We start from the raw sequence: 17,900 nt of genomic DNA on the forward strand, positions 1-17,900 counted from the left end.
TTTTTTTTAAACCTGCAAAACTTGAGGGTTTTTTTTTTTTTTACTAACAGATGCTCTATGCAAATGTTGAAATAAGTGTATTAATATCAAGCTCAGCCATCTGCTTAAATAATTTCTCAGGAAAAAAAAAATTGCAGCAAGAGTAACATGAAAAATTAAAGCTGGGTAGCAGATTCCAACAGGGTATGTCCCATCAGGTTACATGGACATGGAGCAGCCCCACGTCCAGCAGAACTGGTGATTTTCCAGCAGCAGCTCCTTGTGCTGCACCTTGTAAGATCACCCTCTATCCCATTAGTTTGAATTCTTGCAAGGCCAGGATGCTGCTCAGTTTTCCAGGGTATAAAGAGCCTGATCCAGCATCCAAAGACAGTCAGCTCTGCTCTGCATCCCAGACTCCTGTTGGAGCTGATGGGGAGATACAGGCACTTAGAGGATGTGAACCATCTGCCCTGCTTTGGGATGAGCTGAATCATGCCCTGGGCCCTTGGGGAAGGAGTGGAGGAGGATACAGAGCAAGAGAGGAGCCTCCCAAATATCCTAACCTCAGTGCTTGGTGGGAGGGTCAGAGCTGTATGGGCACCTGGAGGTGCTGGCAGTGTCCTGAAGGCTGTGGGGTCAAACCTTCTCCAAGAGCAAGGCCAGAGGCTCTGCTGCCTCTCTCTATTTCAGGGCCCTGCATTTCCATAAGGATCCTCCAGCCTCAGGTGAGGCACAGCAGTGATCAATCCATAACCTCTGTATTTGCTCCCCAAACCTGTTGGGTCCCCACCACCGTCTCCACACAGGTGCTGGGTGACCCCAAACCTCCAGCAAGGAAAAGGCTCGTTAAAAACATTCATCCACCCTTTCCAGCTCCAGGAAACGTGGCTGCTGATGGAGCTGCTCGGAATGCTCCCAGGTGAGGGGAGCAGCTCATGGCGTCAGGGAGCGTGTGAGCACCTCAGGGCTGCATGTCCCCAGGGCTGGTGCCTGCACCCCACAGGGGACCTGCTTCCCATCCCTGTCTCTCCCACCAGCTGTGCCTGGACCTCCACCTCCCTCTCTGTAAGGCAGAGGTGGACTCAAGTGTGCTGATGTATCCCAATGGGAAGAGCTGTAGGAGAGGTGACTGTTAGTGTGGTGTTGCACACTCCAAGCACTGTTTTCCTGCTCCCAGTGTGCCTCTCTCTTCATCCCAGGATTTAGCATCAGACCCAAGCATGTGCCTGAACTCCTCCTTGATGGCACTGAAGTGAGGATGGGGAGAAATGTATCAGCCAAGGCCAGGCAGCAAGTTGAATTGACTTCCAAAAATCATCTCTCCATGAACAGAGATGGAAAGAGAAAACAAACCAAGGGACTTTTCCCCCCACCCTCTTCAAAAATTGCCTCTTACTGAAGATTTTGGGGATCGGGTGGTGACTGCTGCTGCTGCACAGGGGTTGGAGTGTCTCCTGAGAGCCCAGTTCTCAGCCATAGGAGGGTATGGGAAGATGCACCCCTTGCCCACAGTGCCCCAGCAGAGGGCTGCCCACACTCTGCCCATCACTCCCATCTCATTTCATCCACCCAACCTGGATCTAATCAGTTTATTCCAGTTCTTGTTTGGATTTTACACCCAAAAAAAAAAAGATCTGATTCATGAGGCATGTGAGTGGAGCTCAGCACCAGTGACTTAGGACGGGTCCCAGTGCAAAGCCAGCCTTGGTGGCCAGGACCCTGCCAGGCATTTTATGGATTGTGCTCAGTCCAGAGGAGACGTTTTCTGCGTGTTTCTGGGCAGGTTGGACAAGGCATTCAGCAGGCTAATGAGGCATTGAGGAACTCCGCTGGGCTTGGCTCCCAGGCTGTTTTTCCAGCTTATTTTTGCCTTGGCTCACAGTACCCAAAACATCCATCTCCCCTCAAAGCCCAGGTAAGTCTGCAGGGGAACGATGTCCTTGGTTCACTTTGGGGAGGGCGTTATTTTCCCACATGGAGGTGAGTCTACATCCAACATCTTTATCTGACTCACCTTCTTGTTATCCCAAACAGAGCCTCAGTGTCCTGCCTGCACGTTGGGAATGATGCTGGGTACCTTCTGTGGGAGAATTAACTGCTCTGAGACAATGCACAAGCCGTGGATCATGCTGTGGATGATCACAGGAGCCCATGCTCCAGCCTTGGCCTTGTTTATGTAAATGGTACAGACACAGCTGATGCGCTTTTAAGACAGAAACAGAAGTCTTTAAAAGACAGTATAAATAGGCCTTTTCAGGACTTCCCTGAAGATTATAATTTAAACTTAATCCCTTTTGTGCTGCAGCATCATCCTCAGCAAAATTAAGCTGTAGCTGCTTAATCAATCCCTGCTTCCCACTTCCCAGTGCCAGGGGGCAGAGCAGAGAGACCCACAGACCTTGTCAAGGCTGGAAATTGATTTGCAGTCACTCAGTCCAACTTTCAAGTGGTCACCATGTGGGAACTTCCATCTGGTGCTCATGGCCCGTTTGAGGTATGACAGCCTCATTTAGAAGGATAATCTACTGAAGGTCTAATTTTGTCTTCTTTTATCATAAATGTACAGGGACCTTAACTCTGCAAGATGCTGATGACCCATGTTGGTGAGCACACATTTCAAGCAGCAGGTGAAGGTAGATAAACATTATTTTAGTTTGCAAGGGCAGAAAACTGGCACTGTTAGTTAACTGTCTTTAACTGAGAGAGTTGTTGTTTAGCCCAGAGAACAGAAGGCTCCAGAGAGACCTTAGAGACCCTTCCAGTGACTAAAGGGGCTTCAAGAGAGCTGGAGAGGGACTTTTGACATGGAAATGGAGTGATGGGATAAGAGGGAATGGTTTCCCACTGCCAGAGGGCAGGTTTAGATTAGATTTTAAGAAGAAATTCTTCCCTGTGAGAGTGGTGAGGTACAGGAACAGGTTACCCAGAGAAGCTGTGGCTGCCCCATCCCTGGAAGTGTTCAAGGCCATGTTGGATGGGACTTGGAGCAACCCAGGATAGTGGAACGTGTCGATGCCCAGGGCAGGGGGTTGGAATGAGATGATCTTTAAGGTTCCTTCCAACCTAAACCATTCTGTGATTCTGTGGTATTGGCCCCATGGGTTGCAGCACCCTGTGTGATACCATGTGGGTGGGATTTTCCGAAGAGTCAGAGAACCTTTCCAGCTGACATCCTGTAAAGCTGATTTGCCAAAGGAGAGGTTGGCCAAAGCTTTGGGGCCCAGAGGGGCCACGTAACCCACTCTGTTCCCACTGTCCTCTCTCTGTCTCTCAGGAAAAAACCATTAAATACCAGAATGCCAGGGCATGGTCCTACCCACATCTGGGTGATCATCACCTTGGGGGGCCCAGGTGAGATCTCCCCATCCAGAGGGAAGTGGCAGCTACTCTCTTCCAAAAAGAGAAGGGATGAGAGCCCACACAGGGTCCCCAAAGCCAAACCTGCAGTTCAAAAGTGAGTCCAGCCCTGCAATCCCACCCCAGCCACACACACCATCTTCCTGTGTTGCATCTGCCCTGGAGAAAGCTCCTTCCCATCTTCTTTGCTTTTAGCTGCAGAACTCTGATGTGAGACCAGGGCTGAGAAACACCAGAGATCAGAGAGGCGAGAGGAGCAGCTGGGAGGAGCTTGTATTTACTGCAAGCACAGGCAACGGGGAAAGATGAAGATTTTCTGCCCAGGGAAATCTTTTTTATTAATTTTTTTGAGATGTAAGGCGGACAATTAAAGAATTTCCCACACTGTCTGCAAAGGAGACGAACACTCTGTCCCACCCTCTGGGCAAATCTCAGTGCAGGCAATCACAGTTGCCATGTAGAACCATCCCCGGGGTCTCCCTTGCACCTGGAGCCCAGACTTTTTCTCATTTACCCCAAAATGGACAAGAGTTATTGCTCTTGAGATAACAGCATAACCCAAGAGACTCAGCCTCTCTCTGCTAAGTCATGTAAGAAATCTCTCCCGTGCACTGCGGCTAAACCCAACCCCCCTGGGCTCACACAGAACTGCCTTTTATCAAATATTAGGCAGGTGAATATAATCTTTTTCCCCTCATTTGGGGCTTTCTCCATCTCTGGCCATACAGGTCTGTTTCTCTTCCATCAAGGTGGGGAAGAAGATGCCTAAAGTCAGTGCAAAAAGCACCTTCCAGGTGAGCAGCCCTGGGAAGGAGGGATTCTTTCAGTGCCAAAGCTGCCACGTGGGATGTGGGTTGTCACACTCACCCCACATCCTGACTATGAAGCCACTGATGTTGCTCAGTGGATCACCAGGGCCTGTACCTCAGCATTCCTGTGCGTCATCCTGACTCCCTTTTCATGGAGCACAGGCAAGGGCTGCCAGGCTGGAATCAGGAGCTAATGATCTCTGCTAGCATCAACAACAGAAGACAAATTTTCAGTTGCTGCCTTGTTTTCCCTTTCCCCACCACCCCTTTTCCAGCATGGCATCAGTGCCCTTTGCTTTGTATTATACTGCATGTGGTTTTTTTTAAAAACAAAACAAAACAGGCAAATTTTACACCATCCACATGTGTAAAAATAGCAAAGGGAGCCTTGAACAGAAGTCACACTATGTTTGGAGCAGGTTCCTCCTGCCAGGTGTGACGTGATGCTCCTTTCCAAGTCTTGGCATGTTTCAGAGAGGGTTCATCCTTCCTGCAGGCACTCAGGACAGCCGGGGACAGGAACCCGACAGCTCCACTCACACCATCCTGTGCAAACCTTGCAGGCAGCCAGGGCATGAATCACAGCCCAGGCTCAGGCTTCAGGTGGGACTGAGGCTATTTTTGTCACCTCTTGGCTAATCCAAAAGGTGGGCTGTCCTACAGCCTCTTGAGGATAAATCCCTTTGTCCAGGGCTTCCAAAGCCTTTAGGGTTTCAAATGGATGGTTTTATTATCCCAGTAAAGGATGGGCTAAACCAGGCAGGTTTAATCACAAGCCCATCACAAGGTGACCATGGAGACCAGAAGCAGCAGAAGATATTTTCAACCTTGAGCTCACAGTTCCTAAAGCCCACAAGTCCTGTGGGGTGTGACAAGCTCTCTGGGACTGACTAGGAACACCTATGGATGCCACTGGGAGTTCAGTGGACAAAACCAGGAGATTCATCTGGCATAGTTTGGACACCCACCATTCACTAGATGTCCATGGCCCTCAAAGGGAGTTGACATGATGAAATCCCACCCAGGGCATCCCTCCCTCTGTGTCTGGGAGAAGCAAATGGAGGTGACAAGGAGACACCCAGACACCAGCTGGGGAGCTTGTTCCCATCCCCACGCAGGAGAACAGACTGACCCAGTGACAACACCTAAGCAGAGTCAGGTGCAAAGGAGAAAAGGACGGAGAGGAGACATGGGCAGCAAAATACCAGAGCAGAGCTCTGGACTTTTGAGTATATGATGTACTAGGATATTTTCTAGCACTTGGGTGCATAAATATTAAATAAGCTGTAGCAAGAAGGAGAGAGATGTCTGCACTGTTGGCATCCTGGGGCAGGGAGTGGGAACTGGGCTGTTCCATACATCCCAGCACAGCTTTGAGCCAGGCACAAAATGACCCACAGCAGCACCAACCCCTGGAGGGTTCTGCTGTCATAGGGCAGCTCTTTGACAGGGGCTGGCCCTGAGGTTTTTTTCCTGCTTGTTGTCCAGACTGAGACACTTAGCAAATCCCATGTAGCTAATTACACTCCAGTTCAATGCCTTGTAGCCTCTGGTACTGTTTCTTATGTTAATTAGCAGTACCCAGCAGGGAGAACACATCCCCACCACAGCTTGCTTCCCCCTCGTCAGGAGTGAGAGATGAAGACTGCCAAAGGGAGCTCTCCTCCAAGTCCCACGGAGATGAGAGAGGGAAACACACTCTGCTGCACTGCCAGACTGGCTGCAGTCATTTTTTTTTTGTGGTACCAGAAGCCCCTGGTTTGGCAGGGTAGAAAATACCCCTTGTCAGGACCTTGGACCCAGCAGGAAAAGCCATGAGATGGGATATGGTGTGGGTGGTTGGTTGCAAAAGGAACAGACACCCCTTCTCCTTGGGCTGAGTCTTCTGGCCAGGTTCCCTATGGCATTGCATGCAGCAGTGTTTCCTCGGGGCTGAGTTGCTCACAGCACCTTTAGGGACCTGTCTGTGCATCAGTTTAGTCTAAATCAATCCCCTCCTGGTCCTGTGAGGGCTGGCTCAGCTGGAAGCAGCTGAAGCCCCTTGATGGCACATGAAATCTAAACAGCACTGACACAGGCACAGGTGAGGAACAAGCAGCCACTGAGTTTGCTGCAAAAGCATTAAACCTTGGCTCAGGAGGAAGAGACTGGAGGCAGTTGATCTCCAGCTGGCATGATCCCAGCTGTGCCTTGGCACTGAGTGCACAGCTGGTGGTATGGGGAGGGCTTGCACACAAATGCAGCTGTGAAACAGAGGTGCCTGAAGCCCTGGTGGGCTGAAGAAGAGAGTGAGAGTGGGTCTCAGCTGCAGACTCACCTGCAGTGATGTCTCCTGAATGGCCAAAAGGAGTTGGATGCACCTCATGGGGCACCTGCAGCCAACACACCTCTTCTTTTGGCCAGGAGATGGTCAGGCACAAGGGCTCAGACCCGGCTCACTTGGCTGGTGGTCCCTCAGGATGGGTCTTTGGTTTCAGAGGAGAGGATGTGGGGGGAAGTGGGTGACACTGGCACCTAACCCTGTAAAGGCACAAGAGACCTGGGGACACAGAGGAGACCTGTGCCAGACCCGGGAGCAGTGTTGCAATGAAAGTTGGAGAGTAGCAGAGCAGAGAAATTGGTCTGGACCTCTCCTGTCCTCAGCAGCAGGATAAGAGCATCCCCAGAGTGTGACCACCAGTTGTCCAGAAACACGTCCCCTGAGTGACCCCCTGCAGCAGAGGGGAGGAGGGTCTTTCCCTCCAGACCTTTCCTCCCATGGGGGTCTGCAGGGACCTGACTATTTATACCTGCTAAAATGCAGCCAAAAAGCCCTTGGGGTCCAGCATGGTGAAAAATCCCCAAACTCCAGCCCACAGCTAGTTAAAATCCACTAATAACCCACAGGCACACGGAACACAGGGAGGTGTTGGGACACCCCCTCACTGCTGAAGGTGCTGGGTCCTGTGCTGGCTCCCTCTCCATCTGGCTCAAAAGCTGCAATTGTTGCCTCTCTCCACCCCACCCCAACAAATTTTTTCTTTTCTCCCTGGATTAAACAAACCCTGTGGTGTTTCCAGCGTGACTAATTCCATAATGACAGCAATATCCCTGCCTCCCGTGCAGCCCAGGAAGGTGCCAAGCACCATTAACGTGCTGGTACACATTGCTATTGCATAATCAGCTGGATCTTCCTGGGGGAAAATGAGCTGAATTATTATATTCCTTTTGCTGGAATAGCAGGGACCAATGGGGATTTCCACGAGAGAGAGATGGTTATAAAAGGAAAATCCATATGACACTGTCAGGAACAGCCTTGAAAAACTGCTGTTGTCTGGCAAACGCCAAAAAGGAGCCTGTATCTCTATCTGACACACATTCTTGGGGCTGTGAAAGCAAAGGGGCTCCTTTTCTTCAGTCCTCCCATGCTCCATACGCTGCTGCTCTCACAGGCTGAGTAGGTCTGTTCATTTCTTCACTCCAGGACTGAACCGACTGTAAAGGTTGCAGAAGGGTTTCTTCGACAGCACTTGAGCTGAACTGAGTTGACATGTGCCCCATGTATCTGTTCCTCAACCTTGGATTCTAAAGGAAAGCCTGGGCAGCCTTGGGACCACATCTAGAGAGGCTGAGCACAGCCCCCAGACTCCTAGTGAGATCCCAGCACAATGCTCTGCCCCTTGGACATCCCCAGTGGTGATGTGATGTGGTGTGTGGCATGTGGCTGTCACATACCAAAGGAAAGGACTGGAATAAGTGTCTGTCCAATTATCTCAGAGTGATTTTGGACAAGTAACTGGGTTAAGAACTGAATTAATTATTCTGTTTTGGCAAGGAAGACGCAACACATGAAGCCTCATTACTGATGCATTGCCACGGAAATGTGTGGCAGGAGGGAGGAAATCTCACCTGCAGTATTTCCAACATTATTCCCTCCTTTCTGCCCGAAATTAAAAGCCAATGACTGGAAATGCAGCCGAGAAAGGCTTTAACTTCCAGCCTTTAAGTGTTGAAAACTGACACACCTGATGATGGATAGCAAAACATCTCTTTAATTTCATTACAGTTGCCAGCAATAACAGCCTTTGTTGGCTCTGATTTCTGGGCTGGCTCTCCCGAATCAGGGGCAGGCAATTCCCCATGCCCTCCTCCAGAGATTCATTCCTCTGGGTACAGCCCTACTCCAATATTCCTCTGTACTCCTGCACTCCCTCTTCGCTCATCTGCAAGACTTCCCTGACTTGGGAGCACTAACCCCCACGCAGGTTGCAGGAATGTTCCAGGCGACTCTGTTTATTATTAATAAGTTTCTATACGTGTGTAAAAGTCCCTGCAGCTCCCTGCAAAACGAACCTCCAGAGGCAGATTTTGTACTGCTTCCCTTGGCTGCCTTTCCCCTCCCTGCAGAGCACAACAGAAATGGGTTTCCAGCAGCACGTAGAGGCCGACGAGCCAAGAGGGGTCAGATCAGCGCTTAGGGCCGTTCTTTGCTTGTGACCAGAGGTGTTTTCTAAGTGATGGCTGAGCAGTGCTTTGGAAGTGTTACGTGGATTAATTCCCACCCACCGCAGCTCATTTATAGCCTGAAGAATGGTTTTCTCGCCTCAGATTTGTTTTTGGGAGATGGATGTTGGTTAGGACATCATCCAAGTCAATCCAACACTCACATTTAGTAAGAGCATTCCGTCTTTGCCAAATGCTTGTTGAAGAACCCTGCAATGTTTTGTAAGGGTGATTCATAGAGTCATAGAATTGTGGAATGGTTTGGGTTGGAAGGAACCTTAAAGACCATCTTGTTCCAACCCCCCTGCCATGGGCCAGGACACCTTTCACTATCCCAGGCTGCTCCAAGCCCTGTCCAATCTGGCCTTGAACACTTCCAGGGATGGGGTGTCAACAACTTCTGTGGGCAACCTGTGCCAGGGCCTCACCACCCTCACAGGGAAGAATTTCTTCCTCATATCCAATTTAAATCTACCCTCTTTCAGCTTAAAACCCTTAATGATTCTCTCCATCTTACAGAGAGGAGACAGTGAAATACAGAAACGGGCAGACCGAGTGCAGAGCTGGAACCAGTGCTGAAATCACGGCTCCCAGCACAGTGCCTTTCCTGGTGATTCATCTAGGAAATGGGAGGACGAGAAGGTTTTTAGCTGAATCTTCTTTCTTCCTTTCCTGGGGAAACAACAGCCTTCCCAGTTTACCACCAAAGCTTTCATTTTTTATTATTTTTCAGCTCAGCCAGGCTGGATGGATTGTCCTCCAGTGTAAGCACCAGCACTGCCTGTGACGCTGTGCTGTCAGGCAGCTTTGATCTACAGCACAGAGTTACCCAGGGTTCTTCCTTGCAGTAACTGAGTGAAGAGCTCTTAGTTTCCTCTCCCATAAAGAAATTTTCCCCAGGTTCTGGTGTGCACACATCCAGATGGCCATCAAAGTGCAGGGGACACAAGCTCTGCCCCGTGCTCCCGAAATCCACAGCTCCTGCACTTGACTGGCACTGAGGATGTAAAATCCCAGTGGGGTGTGGACAGGCAGGTTTTACACTCTCACATGTTGAAAGAGGAGAGGATGGTTAATACAGTGGTTGCCTGGACAATGTCAGGTGGTTCACACGCAGACATACCCCTTCCTTCTCACATATGGCCCATCAAAGGAAATCCTATTGGCCTCCTCGTTATTTATCATTACTGTCACTTGCTCTCCCTTGTCAGAGCCTGGTGACTGTTCCCAGTATTTGCCACCCCCCCAGACTTCAAGGAATGCTATAAGGCCCTGCTGTCTCTTTGCAGAGATGCAGTCCCAGAGCTGTGGGCAATTGGCCAGATTAATTCCTGATTACAGTGTAGAATATATGGCCAGTGATTTCTCAAATCCCACAATCAGCTGTTTTAGGCAGCCATAAAATATAATACTGCTCATATAATGACTAAAATCCATCTACAACACCAGGAGGATTTAGTTCCTTCTCCTGAGTTTGAGTCTCCATTCCTCTGACCTTCCTCACAGATATTTTCTTCACACTCCTTTGAGCTGAAATCCCCCTTTTTGTAACCAGAGGACCCACATGCAGCATTCAGGATGAAAACTTCCAAGCTCTCCATAAACATGTTGGAAACACTCTCCTGATTTTGAAAGCCAGGGTAAATCTCTCTTTTTTTCTGGCACATTTTTTCATCGTCTCTTGCTGACTTTGTCACACTTCGTGGACATGCTTAGATGAGGAATTAATTGGTTGAGGCAGAATTGCCTGGGAAAAGTCAAGTGAGAAATGCCTTTCATAGAACATCAAGCTGGACCCAGTATTCAAAATCACGGGAGAAGTGCTGTCACAGGACATATTTGCATAGTAAGCCAAAGTTTAAAAAGTGAGGAGGATGAGCACTTGGGTGAACTGGTCTATACTGGCGAGTTCTGATGGTGGGAAATCCCTGCCAGAACCCGAAATGTCAATGCTACGGCCACCTCTGCAACCCACTCTGTGCTGCTGGCCCCCTCAGAGTCCTGAAGGAGTTAAAGCCCTTAAATCTCCCTTGGTGCCTTCTCCTAGGGGCTGCCTCTGGCAGGTAGACCTGCTCCCAAAGGATTATATCCCATATCTTTCCCCCCTGCTCCAAGCAGTGCCCTGACCCAGCAGCTCCACAGCGCAGGAGCTGTTATTGCCCTGAGCAGCCCATGGTCCTCTCACAGGAGGGACAGTCTCCCCCAAATTGTGGCCATCTGAAGCCCCCCTCAGCACCCTGGCACTGCCCACTCCCTATCCCCACCCCAGCCATCTGGCTGGGTGGCACCTTGCCCACTCACAGCCACGGTGCCAGTGTCCCCAGACCCTGCTGCCAGCCCGTTTTATGTCAGGTTTATATCAGGGGTCCCTTTGCTCAGTCACCAAAATCTGATCCAGCCCAGCTCCACGGGGTTTGCATTCCCCCGTGAGAACAATGCCAGTGGCAAGAGAGGCTTTCCGAGGTCTCTCCTTCCCTCTCAGCCCTTCTCTCAGCACGAAGGATTCTCACGCAGAGGAGGAAACGTATGCGTGGTTTTCCAAGGAAGCAGAGATATGTGGCACTTTTGGACACCTCCCTCACCAGAGACTTTTCCTATCCTTTTATTCCTGTCTGTGATGTAGAGCAAAACCGCCCTGCAAGCCTGGGTTATTTTTAGAAGGCTGCACAGCCAGAGACACATGTCACTAGCCAAAGTAAGAGGACACCAAATGGTCCTGACCTTTCTCTCCAAGGCCCCATGTCGGGCCCATGCATTGAGCAGAGTGGAGGGTGGAAGGAGGGAAGGAAGGAGTCTGTGTATGTTTTCTTGGCCGACTGCCCTTGCCTGGGGCTTGAGTTTATATGAAGGAGATGAGGATACCACACAGGGATGAAGGTTTGTTGACCATCACAGGGTTCAGAAGCTCAACTGACAAGGTCAAGGGCTTGAAAACACTTTCGAAAACCTCCCCAGCAGATCTCTTGGAAATGCTTCTCTTCATCTCACCCAGGTGCAAACCTGCACATGCACAGTGGCTCTACCTCTGTGATTTTTTTTCTGTGTTCTTATGACACCCCAGTGCTGCAGCAGGAGCTCCAATGTGGCTCTGCATGCATCTGAGCAAGTATTAAAAAAAAAAAAAATAGCAAAATAGCGAGTGGTTGATCCCTGCTTGCAGATAGGAGCCCTGAAAGGCAGAGAAAAGGCATCACAGATTTGCTTTGCCTTTCACAGATTTGCTTTGCCTTGTGCAGACCTTGGATGTCCTTCCCTTTATTTAAATCCATTCTCACTGTGTCAAGGGGCCAATGTTTGTTTCATCACTGTTTGAAGTCACCACTCCTGAAGTCTCACCCTCTGTGACCAGCTCTGCCTGGAGAACGTCCTGGATGCTGTTTGTGGGGTGGTGGTTCAGCAACTGGGGTGGTTCTGCCCCATCAGCCCCCCCTTCCTCACTCCCTCCCATTTCTACCCCTCTAGGGGCAACTGCACAAGGCTGGGAGCCACAGCCAGGGGGGTGGACCCAGACCTAAACTATCCAGGTCATAGAATCACAGCATATCCTGAGCTGGAAGGGATCCACAGGGATCATCCAGTCCAACTCCTGGCCTTGCACAGGACCATCCCCAAGAATCCCACCATGTGCCTGTGAGTGTTGTACAAACACTTCTTGAGCTCTGTCAGGCTTGGTGCCCTAACTAATTCCCTGGGGAGCCTGTTCCAGTGCCCGACCACCCTCTGGGTGAAGACCCTTTGCCTAACATCCAACCTAAACCTCCCCTGATACAGCTCCATGCCATTCCCTCAGGTCCTATTACTGGTCAGCAGAGAGAAGAAATCAGTGCCTACCCCTCCACTTCCCCTTGTGAGGAAGCTGTGGCTGCTTTTCCAATGGATTTAGGAAACAAACCGCCTGCCATTCTCTTTCCTTCAGATTCACAGCTGCACAGTGGCAGAGTTCCAGTTAAAGTGATGCTCCCTGGGCACGGAGCAAGGTCATGCGGTGCCACACAAACATAAGAAAGGGAAACTCTGGCTCCTACAAACTTGCAAGATCATTTGAAGACGGGAGCAAGCAACAGGGTGACGAGATACCTGCTGTACCTTTTTCCCTGGCTTTATAACCTCTTCACCCATCCACACCAGAGAACACAAAGACCACGGGAGCAGCAAAGGACTCAGAGGCAATTTGCCTTTTGGATAATTAATATCAACATCCCTCTCTCAGCCCTGGTCCTGGCTTGGATGTGAGAGCCACACCAAGGAAGCCTTTAGAGTGCCTGGAGCTGCTGCAGACAATGGGAAGGCGGGATCCCTGGGAGGGCAGCAGGAGGAGAGGAGGAGTTGCCGCTCCACAACCTATCAGTTCTTCAGAGCATAAGGACGCCTTTGTTTGCTTCTCCTTCAGCCTCCTGTTACCCAGAGGGGGAGAGGCAGGAGACGGCACAAACCTGGGATTTTCAAACATTTTCTGAGTCAGATGCAGTGGGAGGGGAGGAGGAAAGCATTCCCACAGCCTGCCAGGCTGGAACAAACAGGCTGGAGAGTGTGCAGCACTTGGCTTGGCCCAGAGCAGACATCTCAACCTGATAAACACAAGTGGCCGTGCAAACCCTTAGGGATTTGGGGGTCTGCTTGGTTATCTCCCACAAGATCCATCGGGCAGCACCTTGCCTGGAGGCAGCATCACCCACAGCCTCGTGTTAGTGCAGAACAGTGATGGGGGCTGGAGGTTTTCCTGCTCACAGCCAGAGATGTGCAAACCAGTCGTATTCCTGCTGACCCAGGCACAGCCTGCCCCAAACCACCCCAACCTCAGGGTGTCTCCCTGTTGTGCTGTCCCTTCCCCAGCTCCAGCCTGTGTCGAGGCTGGAGCACGCGGAAAAGTTTTCCAGACCCTGGGTCTGCTCTGAAAAGTAGCATCCCCAGTAAGTTTACTCAGAGGTTTGTCGATCTGGGGATTTTTTTTCTCCCCAGGTTGTTTCAGACAGCAGTTTTAAATTACAGCAAGTGTCTCCCCCCAACCTCTTCCTTTTCCTCCTGTGCAGTTGTTGTATGGGACTGGAGTTACCTGAATGTTGGGATTTCATCCAAATGTCAGGAGGAAGAAGGCAAAAATGCCATTAATTATCTCCAATTGCTTTTATTTATCAGGAATAAAGGAGCAACTGAAAGCTAAACAGACCTGTGGGCAAGTATGTTCAAAGGGGCTGCTATCATTTAATGGGTGAAGTGATAAGGAGCTTTAGCATGAGGTTGAATTTAAGGTGAAGCTGGCAGAGAGCTCCAGGACTCTTTTCCCAGGTCAGAAGGAAAAGCTGAAGACAACTGAGCTACTTTGGCTAAACTCCATCAAATATTGCAATGACTGTTTTTAACTTGCAGGCAGCTTGAAGGCAGAAAAGCAGCTCCAAACCTGAAGGAAAGGATCTCGTGCCTGAAATCTTGCCTGATTTTTTCCAACTATATCATCTAGTCTAATAAAAGACAATAACTCCTCCTCCCAACCTTGTCTTGCTCAGAGCCTGAAAACACCAGAGCTTCAACAATGCTCCTGTAACAAAGGGAATGAGTCATTCATCAAAGCATGCATTTGAAAAAAAAATCTGCATATTCATTTATTCTGGTATTTAGCTAAAAAGATCTGGATTACCTGTACAAAATTATATTAAAAAAAATAAATTAAAAATGTAAAAAAAAACAAAAACCCAACCCATGACTTCTTGAAATTCAAAGTCTGGGTGAAAAGGACTAAAAGATATATTTGGGCATGAATAACATAATTTTCCAGCCATAAGCAGAATAGTGGAAACAAAGGACCTGCTGAAGGATTACAGCTAGAGCAAGCTCTGGGGAAATCATTTCAACAGACAGATGGATGTAAGGACACCCAAATGTCAGGAAATGGCACCCGAAAACCGACAGTATCCAGATTTCCTGAGCATGCCGGGCAATGAGGAACCTGCTGCAATTTCATACCACAAATACGGATCATCTGCATGTAAAAAAAAAAGAAAGCCAAGTGTCTTGAGACATTTTGTGGAGTGACAGAGACGTGCTGACCACAAGGTGGGCATGCTGTCAGCTGCAGAAGTTTAGCAACACTCCAAAACCCCTTTTAAAAATGGTTTTAGTAGACATGGCCTCTATTCTGCAAGGAAAGCAGAATCTGTGGCTTCAAAGACATTTCCCTGGATCTTCATGAAGCTTTTTTTTTTAAAGTGGGATCCGTGCTGATTTGTACCTCGACACTGTGGGGATGCTCCCAGGACAAGCAGAGCCTGGAATTGCAGCAGTGCAGAAAGTTCCTACTCTGGGATAAGGCTGCTGCTGCTTGAACAAGGTGTCTTTGCCCCAGCACCTGAAGAATAGTGGGGGTTTGGTAGCTTCAGTGAATCTTAATTGCACCCGTCCAAAAGCAGTGACCTCAGCTCTGCTAACCATAAAACACCGCTTGCTGCTTGGGCTTAATGGTGTGTGGCCTGCCAAGGAATCCTTTCTCTCCCTTTCAGAGACAATCTGTGGGAATTTATTGGCTTTTTAAAGCTGTCTGATCCTTCACTGAAGGAAACTAATGGAATATCAATGACACCAGGTATTTGTCACAAGTATCATTTATGGAGGAAATATGGGTCTGGCTCAGGAGGGCTCTCCTGCACACGGTTAACCGATTCCACGCTCAGGTCCAGGCAGCAGCTGGGATCAAACCCAGGCTTCTCTGCAGCTGCAGGCTTATCAGCCACTACCAAACAGAGAAAAGCAAAAAGCATTCCTAATTCAGTTAACTAATTCAATTTAAAACCCCAATGAGGACAAGGCAGCTTGAATTTTCATGGGAGGTTGAATTTAGGACAACACCTTCGCAGCAGGAAGGAAGAGTCTTTGGTTGATTTTAAGCACCTTTTCAAAATAACAGGCAAAAAAAAAGTAATTTTAAAAAGATAAAAATAATACTTTTCCCCTTTTTTATTGGCATCTCCAATTTTTTTCAGCTCTCACTTTTCACTCAACTACACCCTGTTTGGCGAAAGGTCTGCTCTTTCTTTGTCTTTTTATTCTGACAGGTTGAGTCACCTAAGAGAAAATGCTGTCTCAGAAGTGCTGTGATAGATTTGAGGCTTCAGGTTTTAAGAGAAAAAAAAAGCTTTATACACACACCATGTCTTTATGGGGTCATCTAACCCCTGTGGAGGACTTGAGCCTGCTGTGTCAAGGTCTCACCCCACAGGGCAGCATCAGTGATCAGGTCCCCAGTGCTGAGATGTGCAAACATCCAACACTCAAACTCTGGGCTTTCGGGCACAAATCTGCTTTCAGGTTTTCTCACCAGCCTTAAATCCAGCCTGGGTTCTCAAAAGCATGCCCTGTGATGAGTCTTTCTGCGACATAGGGGAAAAACTGCTCTTAAAAACGTGAAATGTGCCAGAAAGGAATAAGCAACATGGCTCATTCCTCAAATTTTTTGGAGCGGGGTTTAAATAACAGAAGGTATGGTGGCAAAGGGAAAAAAAGGGCCACTTTTGTACTCAAAGACTGCAGAAATGTTTAAGTACCCGAAGCTTCGTGTTAAATTAGTGCAAAACATGGTGATTTGCTGCAGGGTTTGAATTTCAGCTACTGCAAACCTCTCTCAGGGGAGAAGTGAAAGGGAAAGCGCAGGTCCTGAGTCTGAAAATAGTGAATAAATTAAGCCCGGGATCCTTTAACCCCAGGAGTGTGTCAGGAGAAGCCTCCATAGGAAGGCAGCGGGAATTTCCCGCAGAGCTTTGACAGCACAATTAACAGCGGGGCTTGATCGGGCAGGGAACGGGAGCGGGAGCGAACGTAGCCGGGGGGGAGATTATTTGTTGGCTCATGTGCCACTGAGCTGCAAAAGCCTCTGGCACTTATATTCTCTTAGACCTCACTTAAACCATGGTGCTCTGTCCCCCGAATTCAACGCCCGGGTTGGTGCATCTCTGCCACCGCTCACATCCATCCCCCAGCCCACGGGGAACTGCTCCTCCCGGTGAGCTCCCGGTGCTTGTCCGGTGCTGTGGTGGGAGCAGGGATGGCCCGACATCTCCGACTCCCTTAATTCCTCCGTTCCTTTAAAAGTTCCCAGAAATGAGCCATAGACCCCAAATTACGGCAAAAAGAGGGTTCAAAATGTAATTTACTTTTTTTTCTGGGGTCAAATGCTGTGACTGGGGATTTTACGGAGTGATCCCTAGATCCAAGCCCAGCAGTGCTGCAGGTTCACATGTGAGCTGTCACCGGGTCTGCCTGCAGTACGTGCTGGCAGCTCCTGGAACAGAGAGCAAGAGAGAGGGAGGGAGAGAGCGAGCAGGAGGGAGACGTGCTGCAGATACTTGCACATTAGAACATCACATGAACATGTTTAGTATTTTTCCAGAGGAAAATATCATCCAAGAGGCATAATTATATCTTAGGTTCCCCTTTTTTTTCTTTTTTTTCTTTTTTTTTTTCAGGGCTTTTTAAGCAGTTGTTTTGCTTCATTCTTCTCCTTTTTCTATTTTCGAAATACAGCGTTTGCAGAAACAGGAGGAGGAGGACAGTTAACACAAGAGAGAAGCCACGGGTGCTTGAGAGGGAGAGAGATTGCTGCTGTTTCTTGTCATTCCTGGAAGTGTTCAAGGCAAGGTTGGATGGGGATCTGAGAAACCTGGTCTAGTGGAAAGTGTCACTGCACATGGCAGGGGGGGTTTGAACTGGATGGTCTTTAAGGTCCCTTCCAACCCAAACTGTTCTAGGATTCTATAATTCAAAAGCAGATAAATTTAGGCCTTATTCTGCAAACTGAGACCCCCATGGTAACTCACAAAGGGGCTCTTGCTTGATGATCTGTCAAAACACGACCTTGGGAAGAGAGAACCTCTCTGCATTCCCACCATCCCAACGTGTCCACAGCTCAAAATTTCCCCGGGAACATCCACAAGAAGTTGATTATAGCAACTCAGAGAAATCCATCCTGACTGGTGAGATGTTCACCCACGGTCACCATCAGTGATGTTCACCCTCTTCCCAGCCACCACTCAGAATCATTTTGTCCTGCTCCACTGGCTCAGGGCCACAGCTGGATGGCAGCAGCCCATCCATCTGATGCCAGATGAGCTGGGAACACAGCGTGTTTTCACAAACAGAAGTGCCCAAAGGCATCTAAGATACCACACTCAATCCTTCTAGGCTGCCACCACAGTAACAGGGGGCTTCCCAAAAATAATCAACAATAGGATTATGAGCCACTCACTTGTCACACTGCAATTAGCAGCTACTCAACATTTTGGC

This window comes from Pipra filicauda, unplaced genomic scaffold (assembly GCF_003945595.2).
Source record: "Pipra filicauda isolate LSUMZ 115617 unplaced genomic scaffold, ASM394559v2 scaffold1_size10287979_pilon, whole genome shotgun sequence".
In the NCBI taxonomy this organism is placed as follows: domain Eukaryota; kingdom Metazoa; phylum Chordata; class Aves; order Passeriformes; family Pipridae; genus Pipra; species Pipra filicauda.